General features: G+C 38.6%; 1 protein-coding gene across 1 annotated transcript in view; it reads right to left on the bottom strand.

Annotated features, from left to right (window-relative positions):
• Fife (regulating synaptic membrane exocytosis protein fife) overlaps positions 1-19,888 on the bottom strand; it is a gene marked incomplete in the record, with an annotated part of 325,447 nt that overhangs the window by 175,602 nt on the left and 129,957 nt on the right.

Below are 19,888 nucleotides of genomic sequence, written 5' to 3'. Positions count from 1 at the left end.
AATAATTCCAATACTGTTATCAAATAACAACAATAATAATAATAATAATAATAATATTATTATTATTATTTTTATTATTGTTATTATTATTATTATTATTATGTAAAATTTCAACTAATAATAATATTTAAAAAAATGAAGAAATGTTATCAATAACTACAACAACAATATCTTCAAATACAACTGTTGGATACGAAAATAATTTTATTTTGAGGAAAAGTTGTGAGCTAGTTGAGGGATGAATAATGGAGCTTCCAAGAGGTTCTGATCTGCATAAATATGTTGGGAATATAAATTTCGGGGTACGGAATATATAATGAAATCATTTTATGGCTCCTAAGTACGAAATAAGTCATGGGGCTCTCTCACTCACTTCTTACACCAGAATAGGAATTTCAGCGTTATGACTAGTTTAACTAGTTTTCGGACCAGGCTGGGAATGATAGAAGACATATACAACAAAATTTGGGGATGTCAGGGAACTTATTCATAGAACGAAACTGGGGATGTCAGGGGGACTTTTTCATAGAACAAAACTGGGGATGTCAGTAGACTTACGCTTAAGACCAGGGTAGAAATAGTAGAGAGAGAGAGAAAAGGGATATTAGAAGACTTACTCTCGGTAAATTGATGGTGGTTTTTACCAGACGACTTCTGGGATAAGAAAGGAAGAAGATTATTTGAAGAACTTGCTCGCTCATTCACACTGGTAAATACATCAGCTTATTTAGCCTTCAAAGAACGTTTCATTAATTAATAAGTATTGATAAATGGTGATATGATTTAAGAATCGACTTAGAAATAAATAATAATATCTTTGAGTATAAAATCAAATACACAAGTTTCCATATTCAGCGAATGATGTTATCCAAATAATTATTAAAAAAAAAACGTTCATTATGCTAGAGATCAAGAAAATAAAAAAAAATTTGATCTCGGTTAAACTTAAAAATGCACCTTTTACTAACAACTTCAGAAATGCATTTATGTACTGAATATTGGAGATCTATTTAATTTTCTTCAGACTTCAGTGAATCCAACCCAAAACCCTAACTTCACAAAGGACAAATTCTCCAGCAGGTGACAGTCATCAGGCAACAAAGAACTACTCTGCACCTTCATTTACTTTAAGGGATTTAATGAAACTTCGTCGGCTAAGCACTCATCCCCAGCCTCTAAGTGAAACAAAGACCGAAGACTTTTAACTGTAAAGTTGTTAGGAAGATTAGAAAGTGCCTCTCACTGTTAGCGAGATTAGGAAAACTCCGATGCATTTCTCAAAAATGTTGGAAATATCGCAAATCTGACACTTGTGCGTTATTTTGGAGCCGAGTTCTGGCTCACTGCACATATTTGCATTTTGAAATTATGATCATTTATACCGAAAAAATGCCAATAAGTGAAAACGGCGATGGGTCTCATTTTGCCCAAACACCCCCCCCCCCCCCTGCAGTTTTCAAAATACCGGAAATATCACGAATCTGACGCATGAGCGTTATTTTGGAGCCGAATTCTGGCTTATTGCACATATTTGTAGTTTGAAATTACTACTTTTTATACCGAAAATATGCCAATTATTGAAAACGGCGATGGGTCACATTTTGCCCAAACCCCCCTACAGTTTTCAAAATTTCGGAAATATCGCAAATCTCACTTATGAGCGTTATTTTGAAACCAAATTCTGGCTCACTGCACATATTTGTACTTTGAAATTGCGACTATAATTATCGGTCAATAATCATGAGTATGTCTTTTAAGTCGTGTTGGCCGAACTAAAGCCTCATAAAAAACTGACTAGTATCTTTTAGAGCCGCTTCTTAATATCTGACACAGTCACTTGATTATATCTATCAGGGTCATTGGTTATATATACAGGGAAAACCAAGAGGAGTAGGAAACACTACAACACAGAGTTAACGAGGAAAAATTCAAGAAATACCATTTTGTTAAAAAAACGTGACAATTTTTCAACAAATACGAAGAAAAACATTATTTGTGAAGTACTGGAGAGATAAAATGAATAACGAGATAACGGAAATTATTCAGGAAACAATAGTGAGAGGGAATAATTCAGCATGAGGTTGTGACAGGAAATGATTGAAGGCAACGGAAATTATTCAACAGGGTGGAGAAAGAGTGAGAGGAAATTATTTAAAACGGGAAAGAGTAAATTATTTAAAAGGAAAAGAACAAAATATTTAAAAGGGAAATTATTTAAAAAGAAAAATTATATAAAGAGGAAAGATAAAGGTATTTAAAAATGGAATGGAAATAGGAGAAATTTGTGTAAAAATCAGAAGGAAATAATTAAATTTGCAATGATATAGCAATATTTAAGAAGGGGGGAATTAGTTATATAAGGAACTAAATAAGAATATAATAAATAATAAATAAATAAAACATGAACATCATAGAATACACAAACTCGGAAAAAAGTACAAGATTAAGAAATTAGAATGAATATAAATAAATATTTGCCTTTATAACTACCGCAATATTACAAAAACCAACATAATTAAAACAAAGAAAAAAATATCTACAGCCAAGTATGATATTGAAAGCAGTAAGACGACTGAGCCAGAAAATAAGCACAAAGTAAAGAATGGAGCAAATACAGACGTCCTCGAGACTAGAATAGGGAGGAGCACGGTGAAGAGAAATGTGAACGTGGAGGAGAGATGAAGAAGAGAGAAGTAGAGAGAATGGAAAGATAAAAACGATAGGACTCGTTGGACACAAAAAAAAGGATAGACAGAGTTGGGGGGGGGGGGGATAAGTGGAGAGAGAAAAAGAAAGATTGGTAGGATTGGTGGACATAAAAAGAGGTTGGGGTATGAGAGATGGAAACATAAGGAGAATGATGGAGAAGTGCTGAGAAAGAGAGAATAGGAGAGGAAGGCGCAGAGAAAGACACAAAGGGAGAGAGGAACAGGAAGGAAAAGAGAATGAGTGAGAAGAATTCTCTGAGTCAAGCAGATTCGTAAACATGTCCAGAATTCCGATTATTGAAAACCCGAACTTGGAGTGTATTGCCAGCTGCAGGGATGCCAGCTGGTGCGTCCTGGACAGGAGAGGATCAAGACCAATAAAATGAGGAGTACTGAGGTGGAAAATTTCATCGACACATTGCCCAAATGAAGGATGAGACCTGTGCAACAAATACACACTCGCAAACACATACAAAAACACCCACACTCGCAAACACATGCAAAAACACCCACACTTACACACATATTGACACACACACACACACACACACACACACACACACACACACACACACACACACACACACACACACACACACACACAATCTTGATTGACAGTCACGAGGCGGGACCAAAGAGTCTAAGCTCAATCCCCGCAAGCACTAGATGCGTACAACTAGATGAGTACATACACACACACACAAAGGTTCTCTCTTTGTATCAGGAGGGTTAAGCATTTCTCATACTGGTACTGCATACTCGAGAACTAGTCTAACATACATGGTGCACACCGTTCTCAGTGATTTCTAATTCATATGACTGAATTAAATTGTTTAGTTTTCTAACTTTCCACACACAGCTGATGTTATTCAGTTAATGTGTACGTAAAAAGATAGGTTTGACATGATATCAAATCCCATTTATTTATGCATATTGTTTTATCACAATACAAAACCCTGTTTTCCCAGTAACCAGATTCATTGGGCTAGATCTCATTTCTTAGTTGCTGAACATCATTAGCCCACACTTATTTAGAAAGAACTCTAACAACCACATGTTGTATCATATGAATAATTGCCCCGCCCCAAAACAAGTTGTAAATTGCGAATCGTTATTACTGTTTTTGAAAAATTCTCCATCACGTTTATCATCCATCGATCAAGTGACGGCTGAAAAACGTTTCGATGTTCAATGTTGAAATGGCTCTCTCGTATTTTAAGGGATCAAATTATATTACTTTTAATAACAATGACATCCTAACTCTCTGAGAGCATTAATCGATATCTAAAACAATACAAATTGACCATAGTAATTGTTAAGCTGTCCGAGTAGCGACATTCATGAGAGCTCTGAATGAGTAAAGCAAATATCTGGAAAATGGTTTAAGCAGAAAGAATGAGGAGGAGGAGAAAGGAAGAAAGATTGAGTAAGAGGAAGAGAAAGAGTCAGTGGAAGCGCAATAGGGAGAAAGAAAGCGAAAGAGAATGAGGAAAATGAAGAGTAAATTGAAAATGCAAAGAGAAAGATAGACATAGAGAGCGGGTGAGGGGCTTGGGAAGGTTAGGAGCAGCAGAGAAAAAGAGCAAACAAGATGCAGCGAGACATTAACATACAGAACAGATTACACTAGTTGTTAAAAGGCACTCATAAAGAACAACAGAATTGCTGACTAATTAACAATCCTGTTAAATCTTCAGTCGACACCCCCCCCCCCCACACACACACAGATGTACAGCTAGACCCAGTTAAATTTACCAGCTACAACGCCATGGACCAGCTAAAGCTTTCCATCACACACAGTCAGATCCCACTAAAGCATTGCTCGACACATAACTATGCACTAAATCCCGCTAAAGCTTATCCCAGCATTCAGCCATCAACTCAATTCCCCTCAAAGCTACTGCACACTGCTGTAAAGCCAGGTCTCTCTTAAGCTTTCCACCGCACACAGCTTTAAAGCCAGACCCAGCTAAAACTTTCCACCACACACAGCATTAGTGCCTCATCCAAGATAATCCGACTATAATGAGAACAAGGGAAAGGGAGAACATAAAAAAAAAAACAGGCGAGGTAAGAATGATAGTCCTTGGGGTGAATGCTCACTAATATGATTGTAAACAGCATATGTTGATATGATGCTGCTGTTATTGGTAGAATGTTGCTTTGGCTGTCATGATGGTGCTGTTTGTCAGGATACTGTTGTTGTCGGGATGCTTTTGTTGTCCTGATCCTGTTCTTGTCGTGTGATGTTGATGTAGTCGTAATGGTGGTGTTGTGATGTTGATGTTGCCATGATGATGATGTTGTTTTGACAATTTTGGTGTCGTGATGCTGTATCGTCGTGATGTTGTCATGATCCTATTGTTGGGATGCTTCTGCTATAATAATGCAATACTGAGACTGTTGCTGCTACCGTGGTTGCTACTGGTTTTGATTTTTTTGCAACTGATACAGTTGTTGAACCTGTTGCAGCTGCTGCTCTTTTGTCAAACTGGTTAAAGTTTAAAGGTGAAGGAGTTTGTTTATGTCAGTAATATGCTACTGTATTTGGTACCTCAGAGAAACTAAAAAATAATATTTCTCTGCAACTTTCTATCCGACACTTTTCTTTTGTTTTTCTTTTTGTGTCTCTGTCTCTGTCTCTGTCTGCCTGTCTCTGTCTCTGTCTGCCTGTCTCTGTCTCTGTCTGCCTGTCTCTGTCTCTGTCTGCCTGTCTCTGTCTCTGTCTGCCTGTCTCTGTCTGCCTGTCTCTGTCTCTGTCTCTGTCTGCCTGTCTCTGTCTCTGTCTGCCTGTCTGTTTGTCTGCCTGTCTGTTTGTCTGACCGTCTGACTCTCTCTCTCTCTCTCTCACTCTGTTTACCTCTCTCTTTCTCCCCCTTTTTTACCTCTCTCTAAAAATTTCCTTTTAACATAAATGGGTTATTTAATATTACAGTATTTAATTCCTCCAGAATGTTCATGGGGAATGAGAGCGGTAGCAATCTTGGAGAATGTGTACTCACCTATTTGTACTCACCTATTTGTACTCACATATTTGTGCTTGCAGGGGGTTGAGCTTTGGCTCTTTGGTCCCGCCTCTCAGCCATCAATCAACTGGTGTACAGATTCCCAAGCCTACTGGTCTCTATCATATCTACATTTAAAACTGTGTATGGAGTTAGCCTCCACCACATCACTGCCTAATGCATTCCACCTGTTAACTACTCTGACACTGAAAAAGTTATTTCTGACATTCCTGTGGCTCTTTTGGGTACTCAGTTCCCACCTGTGTCCCTTTGTTCGCGTACCATCAGTGTTGCAGTGTTGAATAGTTTATATTTGTTGACCCTGTCAATATCCCTGAAGATTTTGTAGGTAGTGATCATGTCTCCCCTTACTCTTCTGTCTTCCAGTGTCGTAAGGTGCATTTCCCGCAGCCGTTCCTCGTAAACCATGCCTCTTAGTTCTCATGCCTGTGTGTGTGTGTGCGTGCGTGCGTGTGTGTGTGTGTGTGTGTGTGTGTGTGTGTGTGTGTGTGTGTGTGTGTGTGTGTGTGTGTGTGTGTGTGTGTGTGTGTGTGTGTGTGTGTGTGTGTGTGTGTGTGTGTGTTATGATAAAACTAGAGCCCTGAATTGGTCATTCTCAAAGGAATCCTAACTGTTTCTTATTAAAACCAAAACAACAATTAGAATTAACAAGAACTTATTAATACAAATTTCAAAAATTGTAATCAAGGAAATATTAGTAAATAACGACAAACTGAGACAAGATTTTTTTCCCTACGGAGATGTAGAGCATTCGAATCCATTTCCTCTGATGTCGTACGTGTAAATTCAATATAAACTCTTATTAAATGGATAGATAGGGATTTGGGAGACAATTGATGGGGGATTAAACATATAAAAATACCTTGAACATGTGCCTCTATATTGGCCAACACTTCTCTGTGCCTCTCTGTGCATCTTTGTGCCTTCCTGTCTCTCTGCAACTCTACATGCACCTCAAAATATATTCAAATTGGATGACTTTGAATTTAGAAAAAAAAGACAAAACTCTTGTTTCAAAATTCCGTTAAAAGTCTTTGAGAAAAGTAACAAAGCAGCATAAAAAATAACTCTCAATGAAACGCTTATTGAATATATTTGCTAAGTACACGAATTGGTGAAGTCAGTAAAAATTTAAGCTTACTCGCATGTTCCAATTGGCCATATGCACCTTTCTTATTTCCCTGCGTATCTCTCTGCTCCTATCCCAAACTTTTAATTTTTTCCTCTATTGCATTTTAGATAGTGAGAAGACCTCTCTCTTTCACTCTTTCCTTCCATTCCTCCTGCTTTCAACTTCCAAAAGTTTCTCCAGATAGGCAAGGCAATGTCCCACTTCCACGAAGAAGAAAATTCCGTCGTGGTCAGCTTTTTGGGGTTGAACTACATATTTCTTTCCAAGACTTTCCGATTACATTTTTGTATATTGAATTTGTTGCCCTAGGCATTTTTTTTTTGCTTTGTGTGTGTCGTTCGGCATTTATGGCACTTCCCACCGCCTCCATTTCTTCACTTTCACCATCTCTTCACTTTCACTACGGACGGCTCTCTTCGTCTCACTGCTTTCTTTTCTCCTTGCCTCCCTCCATCTCTTTCTCCCTCCTTTGTTTCTCTCTCACTCTCTTTCTTCCTTCATTCTTTTCTACCATCTTACTACTCTCCTTCAGGGCTTTAAGCAGACTGTTTTAAGAATCGTAGAGATATACATATTTGAATGTTTTTGATTATGACTCAGTTCTCGACCTGGGCCTAATAATTACGTAATGTTACGTAATTATGTCGCCTTATCTAACTATCAATATTGCATGCGGTCTTTATCAATACCTCTGTCTCGCTTTCATTACCCTTGCTGTCTCTCTCTTTCTTATACTATACTTCTCTACCGCCTCATTCTTCTTCCCACACTTTCCGCTCACCTCTTCCCATTTTTATCGCTATTTCTAAAATTCTGTAGCTGGAACAACAGAGTATGTTTTTTTTGGGTGCTTGTGAGTGCTGATGCATACTTGTTTACTCTTGTTTCGTTTTTTCTTCTCCCTTTCTATCTCTTTCTGACCTTTTATCCTGTCTTTGTTTTGCATTATTTAGATGTTTTACTTTTTTCTCTGTTTCCATCTATATATCCCTACGAGATCTAATTTGTTTCATTATATCTATCTTTTCTCATACACACACACACACAAAAACACACACACACACACACACACACGCACGCACACACACACACACACACACACACACACACACACACACACACACACACACACACACACACACACACACACACACACACACACCATACACACACACTCATCACGTTAATTGACTGTGATGTATGAAGTGAGTTGACAAATGAATTCAAATCGCCAAAAACTAATAATTAACGGAGCAAATTAATTTCCTTTGGTAGTCTGGTTATGCATAGATAATTATACATAATCTGATGTCTGTTTTTCTATAAACATCAAAGATAATTGAATTTTAATTAAATAGTAAGTACTTCATCAATATGCCAGAAATTTCCAGACATTTTTTAAGTTTTTACACTATAATTGGGCGAGTTTAAATTATATTTTAGTATATGAGACTACGTTGCTCTCATGTGATGAACATCATTGCCATAAACACTTAGATCTCATACAAACACGCACTTACGATCTAAACACACTTACCAGAAAAACGTTTTACACCTTTTTTCTCAACATACGCATGATTCATACACTTAATGATACAACACAAACACACACACTCACGCAGCCCAAACATTCTCAGCCACAATACACTCAGTCAATTCACACTCTCTAACCTTACTCCTGCACACACCCTTTACACACACAGTCTCCTCACCCATAAATGGAAGGACGGAAAGGTGGTTCCCAGAAACTGAAGCTTGGACATGCAAACTCTTGTTAGGTGAGTGTTGTTGGGTTTTTACACACGAAAAATATATACTTCCATTTAAACACACACACACATCGTTCCTCACAGACATAAACACACACACACACACTCAAACATGCACACACCAACAAAATAATACTTAGAAAAAACACTAATCACAATAAAAGTTGTATTATATTTAGTAATATATTTAGTAATAATATTTTAACAATACTGATGACATCATTTTTTAATAAAAATAACTATAGTAAATTCAGTAATATAAACAAATGGGGATTTTAATGGAATATTAAACAAAAAATCATAATTCATATCCTTATTCTATTTCATCACCTCAATAATAAATAAGTCAAGAACCATGATGTTAAACAACTCACCGACAGTCACAAAACAAACTTCTCTTGAGGTTATCTTGAGATGATTTCGGGGCTTTTTAGTGTCCCCGCGGCCCGGTCCTCGACCAGGCCTCCACCCCCAGGAAGCAGCCCGGTGACGGCTGACTAACCCCCAGGTACCTATTTTACTGCTAGGTAACAGGGGCATAAGGTGAAAGAAACTCTGCCCTTAGATGAAACCTTAGAAGTCTCAAAAGAACACTTTTGAAATCGTGCAGAAAAATTATCATTATCTGACAACCCATCCAATGTTAATTAGGGCCAAGCAAAAATCTGCATAGATATGACGCTCTGAAGTCAAGCAGACGGGACAGAAGTTCTTAGGGAAAATAGCCATTCGTATGCAAACGAAACCAGCTTCACCACCCTCACCCCACTCCTATCACGCGCGTTCTGAGATCAGCAAAATCTAAATATGGGAACCCTAGCTGGGTAAGCAGCATCCTAATATCAACGGAGCATTACTCAACTTCCGAGTCATGAACAACTTTTTTTTTTTAGTGCAATCGGTTGTCGTGTATTACGCTTTTGAAACATGAATTTTACAGTTTGGTTCAATATACTTATACGGCACTTATACGCTACTCTCCTGTGTTTGTCTTGATCCCCCTTAATTCCACTATGAAAGAAGGAACATTTGTTTTAAGTTTAGCCTTAGTTCAATCGTACCTATTCCTTTTTTCGTCCTCATTTTCCCGTAGAGGAGGGTTTCATCCCCGTTTCTTGGGGGTCAGGTGACCTGTCCTTCCCTGAGGGCTGGCTATAAGGTCTGCCCACCCTGCTTCTCTCTTCACTCTCTACCTTGTGGGTTGTACGGTAGAGCGACGGTCTCGTGCAGGTCATCGTTCAATCCCCGACCATCCAAGTAGTTGGGCATAGTCGTAATGGCATGACGCTTTCCCGCTTCCCCCTGGCGCTTTACCTCTCTATCTTGCTGTGATGAAGGCGAATTGAGCCGATAACGCGTTCATGTTTCTCGAATTCTTCACATGAGGTAGCTGTACCCGACAGCGTTAGTGTCGGATATTGTGTTGCATATTGGTTTGGAAACCATTTAAGCTTGTTCGCATTTGTGTTGCTCACGTGGCCCCCACCATATTAGGTGATTCGATGAAATATTTGTGCCCAAGTTGACCACCAATCGCTGTCGGGTGCTGGAGAAATCGTCCACGACTACCATCACTTTGTACAGTCCTTTGTTATATATAATATATATATATATATATATATATATATATATATATATATATATATATATATATATATATACATATATATATATATATATATATATACATATATATATATAACCCACTAATACATATTAGTGGCTTTGCATGAATGTAAATAACGAATGTTATTACATAATACCAATCTTATGTAATATCACCAATCCATTGCACTTTCTTCCAAATAAAAATTTATATTATTATTATTATATATATAATTTTCCTTTCCTGTAACAACAGGATCGAGAGAAACTGAAAACCATTAACCTGGATATAATAACATCAAGAATTATTTAACATACATAACAGTGAAATGAACTTTTAGATCCCTTAGGTTAATGAATACTTTAATTAATACATATTGTTCCTAACAAGGTTGATATGCTTTTGATGTCCACTTAACATACATTTTTATTTTATTTAATCAACTTATTTACAAATGTTTCCACTTCGCTTTGTTTGGGTTACGTCTAAGCGTATTTAAGAACATTCCTACGCTTTTCAACTAATCTTGATTAAACCTAGAACACAGCTAAAGTGGGTAAATCTGGGGCTTTGATACTTCGGTTCCTTTAGCGTTACGTAGAATACACATGACCGACATCATCGCATCGCAGAACTCATATTCTAGTCGTGTAAAAATCCATATTTTGCCGTGAGGATGAACGATCATCCTGAGAGCCCAGATACACGATACGTTCGCGAGAAGCCATAAACGATACTCCAGCAACACGTAATCGGATACACGATTGGACGATTCCCTCGCCAATATAGATTTTTGCTATTTAAAGCCATCAAGTAGCTAGAGAAATCTGATGCATATTGAGTAAGGTGGTTGAAGGGGAGCGGAGATGGGAAGTTTGATGAAACGAGGACTGATTGGGGGAAGAGCGAAAGATGGGTACACTGAGGCAGATCTGCCGATCAGAAGACGGAGAGCGAGAAATATTCATTAATTGAAGAAAAGACCGATAAAAAGTGTGGGGAAAAACGTAACTAGACTATATGACATAAGAACAGTGATAAACATAAATAAATTAGTAGATAGTCAATAGATAGGCAGTCAATAAAACGGTAAAATAACGTGGATAGAGGGACACCAGACAAGGGTAGCACTAACAGTGGAATCAGAAGTGACACCAGAAGTGTGACACCAGCAGCATCACCAGTAGAGTGACACCAGAAGAGTGTGAGAGGTAGTTGAGCCAGACAAGAATGTTACAATAAAAATAACGCTTGACTAAAAAAAAAGATTAAAGAAACAATATACTAGGCCGTGGATAAACGAAATATAAATCCAGAGTTTTGGAGCTTGTGTTGGTATATACACACAAAAATGCATACACACAAGCAAACACACACAAACAAACATTCATACACAAACCACACACACACACACTAAAATGAGGCACTAGCAAATCATCGGGTGATGAATGGTAAGATCTATCCAACCCTAGTAGGTAAGTGTATAGTTAAAGTAGTTCATGCATTTTAGTGGATTAATCTCGGTGTTCGTCTTCAGTGAGATTGGATCAAGTCCAGGAGTCCTGTCTTTAATGCTACAGATTCCCCTATTATGAAGATCAGGTCAAGTCCGGGAATTGTATCTTCGGGGCATGAGGAACCTCCAGCATTCTACTACATAGTAACTAGTTAACTGAAGAATTGATTGAAGCTGGTTATTGTGGTGTCACAAGTGGAAGAACACTGACCCTCCAGCGTGGCATCGCCCACTAACATCGGCGAGGGAGGTAGTCGGCCTTTTCACCCACCCGTAAACATCGGCCTTTACCAACACATGGCTTTAGCCTTTCAGGTTCAGCGGGGAAACATTTACCGTTGCTCTTGTACCTTAATCTCTGCGTGGGAAATAATCACACATGCTCTCTCTCTCTCTCTCTCTCTCTCTCTCTCTCTCTCTCTCTCTCTCTCTCTCTCTCTCTCTCTCTCTCTCTCTCTCTCTCTCTCTCTCTCTCTCTCTCTCTCACACACACACACACACTTTCCCTTCTCTCTGAAACCCACACACTCACCCAACACCCACACGACGAGAGGCTTTTCGAAAAATCCCTCCACAGAAAAATTCTTCGTAGCAGCTAACACGACCCTCGTTCCACAGAGAGCAAATTTCTTCACAAAGGTTCCATTCTTGCTAAATTTACTGCATGGTTTTTCTAATTCTCTAAATGCAGTAAACACTTTCTCCACTCCCTAAACTTTCTCCACAGCCTGTTAAAGCCGAACAAGTGGTACTAAATTCCACACTCTCTGTATTTTGGGGGAGGAACCTCAACCGAAAACAGTTATTGATATTAGTTGTGTAGTTGTTTTGTTTCTAATAAATATTGTTTTTGCTGTTTTTTTTTTAATAATTACTTTTAATAATATTGTTCGCATTGTAATAAACTTATTACAACAATCATATATTAATCAAATAATAATAAGTGTTTATTTTTAATACCACTTATTATTATATATTTATTTTTTAGTAATATTATTTATGGTCAGCATCTAGTATATACTTACTATATATAACTAACTATATAACTATTACTACAATATACCAAATGATGTGAATAATGGTTAAGAAATTCAAGCTTATTATCACGAGGTCAAGCGCGATTAATTCATACGCTTTTATCGTATATAAGAATGAAACTATACACCAACCTACATGAATTACTGAGACTTGACGATTCGTCTAATAAAGAACATATTTTCATTTCTATTATTTCCAGTAACAAGCACTCATTTTGTACTCCTGGATCTCGAGAGTACACGTATGGATACAGTTAGTGACAGGAGGAGTCTATACAATATCTGTAGAAGTAATGAAAAAATACTGATTTCTATATAAATAACAATGATAACAATGTAAATTTAATTATAATACAAATATTGATGATGATAATAATAATAATAATAATAATTTTTATAAGAAATTAATAATATTATTAATTTAAAAATAAAAATAATCAGATGATTATTTTGAAAAAGAAGTTAAGCCATAATGCCAAAATGGTTGACCAGGCAATATATCACAGAGGACGGACGAGGAGCCAAATCCTCGCTAGGACTTACCATCACGACTCATCAGAGAGGGAGCAATGATCGCCCAGAAGCCAATAAAGCAAATGGATCTTTTTTCAGGGAGAATCAACCCACGGTTGCCGCCTCTCTCTATCTCTCTAGAAGGATATGCGGCGCTTTTCCACCATCATGGGTTTAGAGGGGGGGGGGGATATGGAGTGTGGGACTTCAAGTTTAAGAGGGTGGATAGGTTGGGTATTTAGGGTATTTTGTGTTGTGAGTGGGTTATGAGGCTGTGTTGGAGTTAATGGTTTGGATTGGGGTTGTGAGCTTATGTTTAGAGAGAAGAAAACCTTGGTGGTGGGTGGAGTGGCGAGTGTGAGGTCAGAGATATGTTTGAAGGGAAGTTTGAGTCTTGTGGGGCTTGAGATTTGGTGGATAGGTGAGAGTAGTGTTGGGTATGGGACGTGTGTGTGTGTGTGTGTGTGTGTGTGTGTGTGTGTGTGTGTGTGTGTGTGTGTGTGTGTGTGTGTGTGTGTGTGTGTGTGTGTGTGTGTGTGTGTGTGTGTGCGTGTGTGTGTGTGTGTGTGTGTGTGTGTGTGTGTGTGTGTGTGTGCGTGTGTGTGTGTGTGTGTGCGTATGTGTGTGTTGTTGAAGGCGTATGTAATAGTGTATTATAGGGAAGGGTTGTACGTATGGGCATTTGTTAGTGAGAAACGTCGCCTTATCTTCCTCCTTCCCATTCATTATTCCTAAACTCCCATTCCATATTCTTCACCCTACTTGCTATATACAAACTTCCTAAGTATTTCCTCATCGTCATCTCTTTCCTAGGGTTCACAAATGATCAAACTGTAACATTAAAATTTTGATCCAGTCCACCCTACCATAGAAACAAATACCTTAAGCAATGACACTCTGAGTTCATTCATTTAGTGATTAAACGACGTGTCTCTTAGCCCGCATTGTGTAGTACTCAGTTTTCCAGGTTAGACATTTGTGGTGGTCTGCCTCTATTGGAGTGCAGAAGCGACACGAATAACTTCATTGTTCTCTCACGGAAGCCCAGTATTGTTGGGAAGGGGTCTCAATAGCTGTGTGATAACTAATACAACTGCCTCTGCAATAATTGTCTGTCAAGGATTCGTTATTTCTGAAGTGCTGGTATGCTAGGTATAATGGAAGCCTCGTTGTTTGGTTTTGACGACTCCCGCTAGAAGCTTTGAAGCGAGGCTTCACCTCTTCAACGAGTGTGTGTATTTGTAACGCATTGTTTCTTTCTCTATGCTCTTTCATTAGCACTCCATATCTGGGGGATACCTCTAATAATGCAGGCGATGAGTCACAGTAACGTGGCTAAAGTAAGTTGACTAGACCACACACTAGAAGGTGAAGGGACGACTTGAGAATGGTCCAGGACGGACCAAAACGTCGTTGTCCATTCACCTTCTAGTGTGTGGTCTGGTCAACCTCTAATAATATTTATATATTGGTGTTAATATTATGAGCTTACCTGTAGGCAAGACTACTGTTATTGTTATGATTTCTATATATATTTCTCCAGTTTTCGAGCCTAATAGTGCTTGTCCATTCACGCCGCCTTGCACCTAAAGTTCGACACCAGTTCAGTGATTTTTCCCAGGTGACACAATTTTCTCTAAGTTCTGTTTACGTATATGTAGCCTGAGCGTCCTAATATTCTGTCATCAGAGGCTATATCTTGTCATACAGTTTGGCGCATTTATTTTAGAATGAATCACCATTTATTATTCAATTTATTATTATTATTTATGAAAATACTGTCTTTTGAAATTGATTGTTATGTATGGTGCAGCCTTTGATTCACTACTGAAAACTATAGCCTCTACTGCTTAGTTTAAGCCACTCCTACCAGGTCAGATACGCTAACATATACATACTTTATTTTTTATGGAACATTCTGATATTTAATTAGTTCCTTTGAGAATAAATCAGATGGCAAAGAATATATCTTTCACTATCTGATATTCATAAAAGTTTGTTTTACACAGTGTGTGTATGTGAGCATATGTATTTACTATTTGTATTTACTATTTGTGCCTGAACAATCGAGCTATTAGCTCTTGGACCCCGCCTTTCTAACCAATTTATTTTTTCTCTATTATGTCTACCACATATATTTCTCTCTAACACACACACACACATCACCAGGAAGCAGCTTTCTAAATCCCAGGTATGTATTTACGGCTATGTCAACAGACGCATCAAGGTGAAAGAAACTCTGCTAATTTGTTTCTGCCTCGACCGGGAAACGAACACCACAGGACTACGACTTCAGAGCGCTGTCCATTCAGCCGCGAGGCTGCGAGGCAAAGTGTGTGTACTCACCTAGTTGTGCTGGCGGGGTTTGAGCTCTGGCTCCTTAGGCTCGCCTCTCAACTATCTATCAATCAACTGGATTTTTTCCGCACCCACATACATCACCAGGAAGCAGCCCGTAGCAGCTATCTAACTACCAGGTACCTATTTACTGCTAGGTGAATATTGTCATTAGGGTGAAAGAAACTCTGCCGATTACACACAAACCGTGTGTGTGCGTGTGCGTGTGTGTGTGTGTGTGTGTACTCACTTAGCTGTACTCACCTAGTTGTGTTTGCGGGGGTTGAGCTCTGGCTCTTTGGTACCGCCTCTCAACCGTCAATCAACAGGTGTACAGGTTCCTGAGCCTATTGGGCTCTATCATATCTACACTTGAAACTGTGTATGGAGTCAGCCTCCACCACATCACTTCCGGAATGTGTGTGTGTGTGTGATGACAGCCATTTAATCACTCATTTCATCTTCCTTAACAACTATGAAAGCATCTCCAGCATCATTCATCTTCCCAACGCTGCCTCCCAGATACAATGGAATCTAAATTATTTTACATCTTGAAAGTCAAGGGTGCCATTGTCTGGTTTCCAAAGTATAATGATTATTTCGTTTATGTATTCGGATATATTTTCTCGTTCGCTATATACATATTAAACAAAAATTACAAATCATATATATACGATACAATGATATCTATCTACTTTGCATTTTACTTTTGATGGTAATTTTTAACATGGTTTCGTTTAACCGCTTTCACCTCCACTTTCAATAAATAATGTTTTAGAAAACATTTTGTGGTGAACGGTTTTCTCGCTGGACCAACATTCCTGGAGTATTTGTTTATTCATCTGCTGGTTTTTAACTGGATGACGAACTCGGGCAGCGTCAACAACAAAGAAATAAATAACAGCCGCACGTCAATTTAACACACCAGGAAATATATATTTTTCAAGCTTATTCTCAGGTTATGCTCGTCCAAGCAGCGGCCGTCACCAGCTCTTCACCCTCAGGTCTTGCTCGTCAAACCTAAAGTCATCTCTAATCCGTTATCAGGTTATATGCTCCACCAAGCTGTAGGTGTTCCCACTCTATCATCATCAGGATATGTGCTCCACCAAGCTGTTGGCGTCCCCGCCCTATCATCATTAGGGGATGTGCTCCACCAAGCTGTTGGCGTTCCCACACTATCATAATCAGGTTATGTGCTCCACCAAGCTGTAGGCGTCCCCACTCAATCATCATCAGGTTATGTGCTCCACCAAGCTGTTGGCGTTCCCACTCTATCATAATCAGGTTATGTGCTCCACCAAGCTGTTGGCGTCCCCATTCTATCATCATCAGGTTATGTGCTCCACCAAGCTGTTGGCGTCCCCATTCTATCATCATCAGGTTATGTGCTCCACCAAGCTGTTGGCGTCCCCGCCCTATCATCATTAGGGGATGTGCTCCACCAAGCTGTTGGCGTTCCCACACTATCATAATCAGGTTATGTGCTCCACCAAGCTGTTGGCGTCCCCATTCTATCATCATCAGGTTATGTGTTTTCTACCTACGACCATCCAAAACCCATTATCAGGTTATATTCGTCTAAGCATCGTCATTTTCTCCATACCGTGTAATCAAAAATTAAATTTTCTCAAATACAAATTAAAATTACGATTTAGTTTTGTTTATAGTTATGCGTAGCTAAGTTAAATTATATTTTTGGTACAGTTTGACATTTACTTGTATATAAAGTATATTAATTAACCATTTAGAAAGATGAGGTTCGATCATGGTAAGAGAACGATACACTCATCTAGAAAATTTTCAACGTAATCAGCTGAGTCATATGAAAAATATGTTGTCTGATGGTAATAATTTGTATTCGCAGTGCCTGAGTGAAGTGCTTGTAGAGGTACGTTTTAAACCCAGGAAGTGAACGAAGACTTGTTCAAGAAAAAATTGAATGTTAAAAGTTGTGATTCATCCATAAATAATCCGTCCTCACAACAAGTTGTTCACATAAACAAGTCCAAATACTCATTAATGGAGCCGCCACTCTTCCTCTCATTAATTCACCCACCACTCTTCCTGTTCATGAATTAAAAACCGTGCACATAACTTACATAATTTCGCTCTTGTATTTTTCTGGAACAATGCTTCACGAAGCTCCAATACTCGAAACACAACTCTCAAATTGCTTCACCCACGCACATATCAGACCCGGCCTCATCAACAAAGGCCAAATGCTCGTTTATCCAGTCGACAAATCCCCTGTTTACGATTGAGAAACGCTTTACAAACGACTCACAACTGATGACGATTTAACATACGTTCTAGCATTTTTCGAACATCGTTTCACTGACGATTTCTGTTCGAATCTCAACTCTGTAAATGTTTCATCCACGTACTTAAAATTTAAATAATTGTCAACAGAACCTAAACACCTAACCTAACCTAACATATATCAAACTATACATAGAATTCTAATATAAATAATAATGAAAATTTATATATGATTTTTTTAATACAAATTTCGTTAAAATTGATGAATGCGTTTTTGGGTTTTGCGCCGTCTAAAGACCCTATCCAGATGATAGGTAACGCATATACAAATAATTCTCAGCTAAAAATAAATACGTAACTAAATCTACCCAAGGCCTAACTCTACCTTACATTATTTTAGAATTTTAAGCTCAATTTGAGATAAACACGTACCATTTTTATTTCATTCCTGTGGTTAGTTTGTAAAAAGTTTTCTTTCATAAAGAGGGAAACAACCATTGCTTGAACAAACATATAACCTGATAATGGATAAGGGACGAATTGGCTTAGACACGAAAAACTTCAAGATGTGCTTGTGAGCTTGACTTCCTGCGTTTAAAATGCGTGTTTGTGTGTGTGTGTGTGTGTGTGTGTGTGTGTGTGTGTGTATGTGTGTGTGTGTGTGTGTGTGTGTGTGTGTATGTGTGTGTGCGTGTGTGTGTGTATATATATATATATGTGTGTGTGTGTGTGCGTTTGTTTACATGTGTGGTAGATGGTTGAAGAATTTATATATATATATAATGCAAGAATAATGACTGAGGGACCGCTCGGTAAAAAAAGATGATTGCATTGGGTTTTTGTTTAAAGTGAGAGAGAAGGGAGATTTTACTCTCCCCCACCCATTCAATTTCCTCCCCCTTCTTCTCTTCCCTCCGTTCTCCTTTATCACCCCTTGCCCTTCCTCTCCATCTTTCCCAACACTAATCACTTCTCTTCATCTTCCTTCTATCCCTCTCACAGAGAAGATTCACCTGTGCGTGAAATTTAAAACAAAATGAGTGATGAGATAAAGTGTCCATTCATTTATTTTCCTTCGGGACATTCTGGACGAAGAAAAAACCGAAATACAGGATGATACACAGAAAAAAATTGAAAAGGTTGATAGAAGATTTAAAAGTTTGTCAAGAAAAGCAATACCAAAATCTTGAGGCATGCGGGGGGAAAGAGAGAGAGAGAGAGAGAGAGAGAGAGAGAGAGAGAGAGAGAGAGAGAGAGAGAGAGAGAGAGAGAGAGAGAGAGAGAGAGAGAGAGAGAGAGAGAGAGAGAGAGAGAGAGAGACAGACAGACAGACAGACAGACAGACAGACAGACAGACAGACAGACAGACAGACAGACAGACAGACAGACAGACACAGAGGGTTTGTGATAGAAAAACCGAGACAGACAGACTGAAAGAGACAGTGACAGACAGAAACAGTGACAGTGAAAGATAGACAGAGGCAGAGACTGACAGACAAAGGCAGAGACTGTGACAGACAGAAACAGTGACAGTGAAAGATAGACAGAGGCAGAGACTGACAGACAAAGGCAGAGACAGTGACAGATAGACATCGCGTGTGTGTAACAACAGTGACAAAAAGAGGCATCAGGAAGGTAATGGGAAAAAACACGTGAGTTGCTGAAAGTTGGAAAACTAACAACAGGCTAAAAAAGTGAAGGAGGTGGGAGGGGGATTTATGGGAAGGAGCAGGGAAAGGAAATAGAGAAAAAGCATGGAAAAGGAACAATGTAAGGAAGAACAGAAAAGCAGGAACAGCAGCAAATGAAACAGCAAGAAGAGCGGGACGAACAGGAGGAAGGAAAATATCAGGTGGGAGTAGAAGGGGAAATAACTAGTGGAGATGCAGATGGAGAAGCAGATGGTGGAGTACGGGAAAGAATAGGTAGAGTATCAGGGGGAAAATATAGGTAGAGTAGCAGGGGGAAAATATAGGTAGAGT

This window comes from Procambarus clarkii, chromosome 2, assembly GCF_040958095.1.
Source record: "Procambarus clarkii isolate CNS0578487 chromosome 2, FALCON_Pclarkii_2.0, whole genome shotgun sequence".
NCBI lineage: Eukaryota > Metazoa > Arthropoda > Malacostraca > Decapoda > Cambaridae > Procambarus > Procambarus clarkii.
Note: the sequence above shows the minus strand (reverse complement) of the source record. Positions and strands in the feature narration are given on the sequence as shown.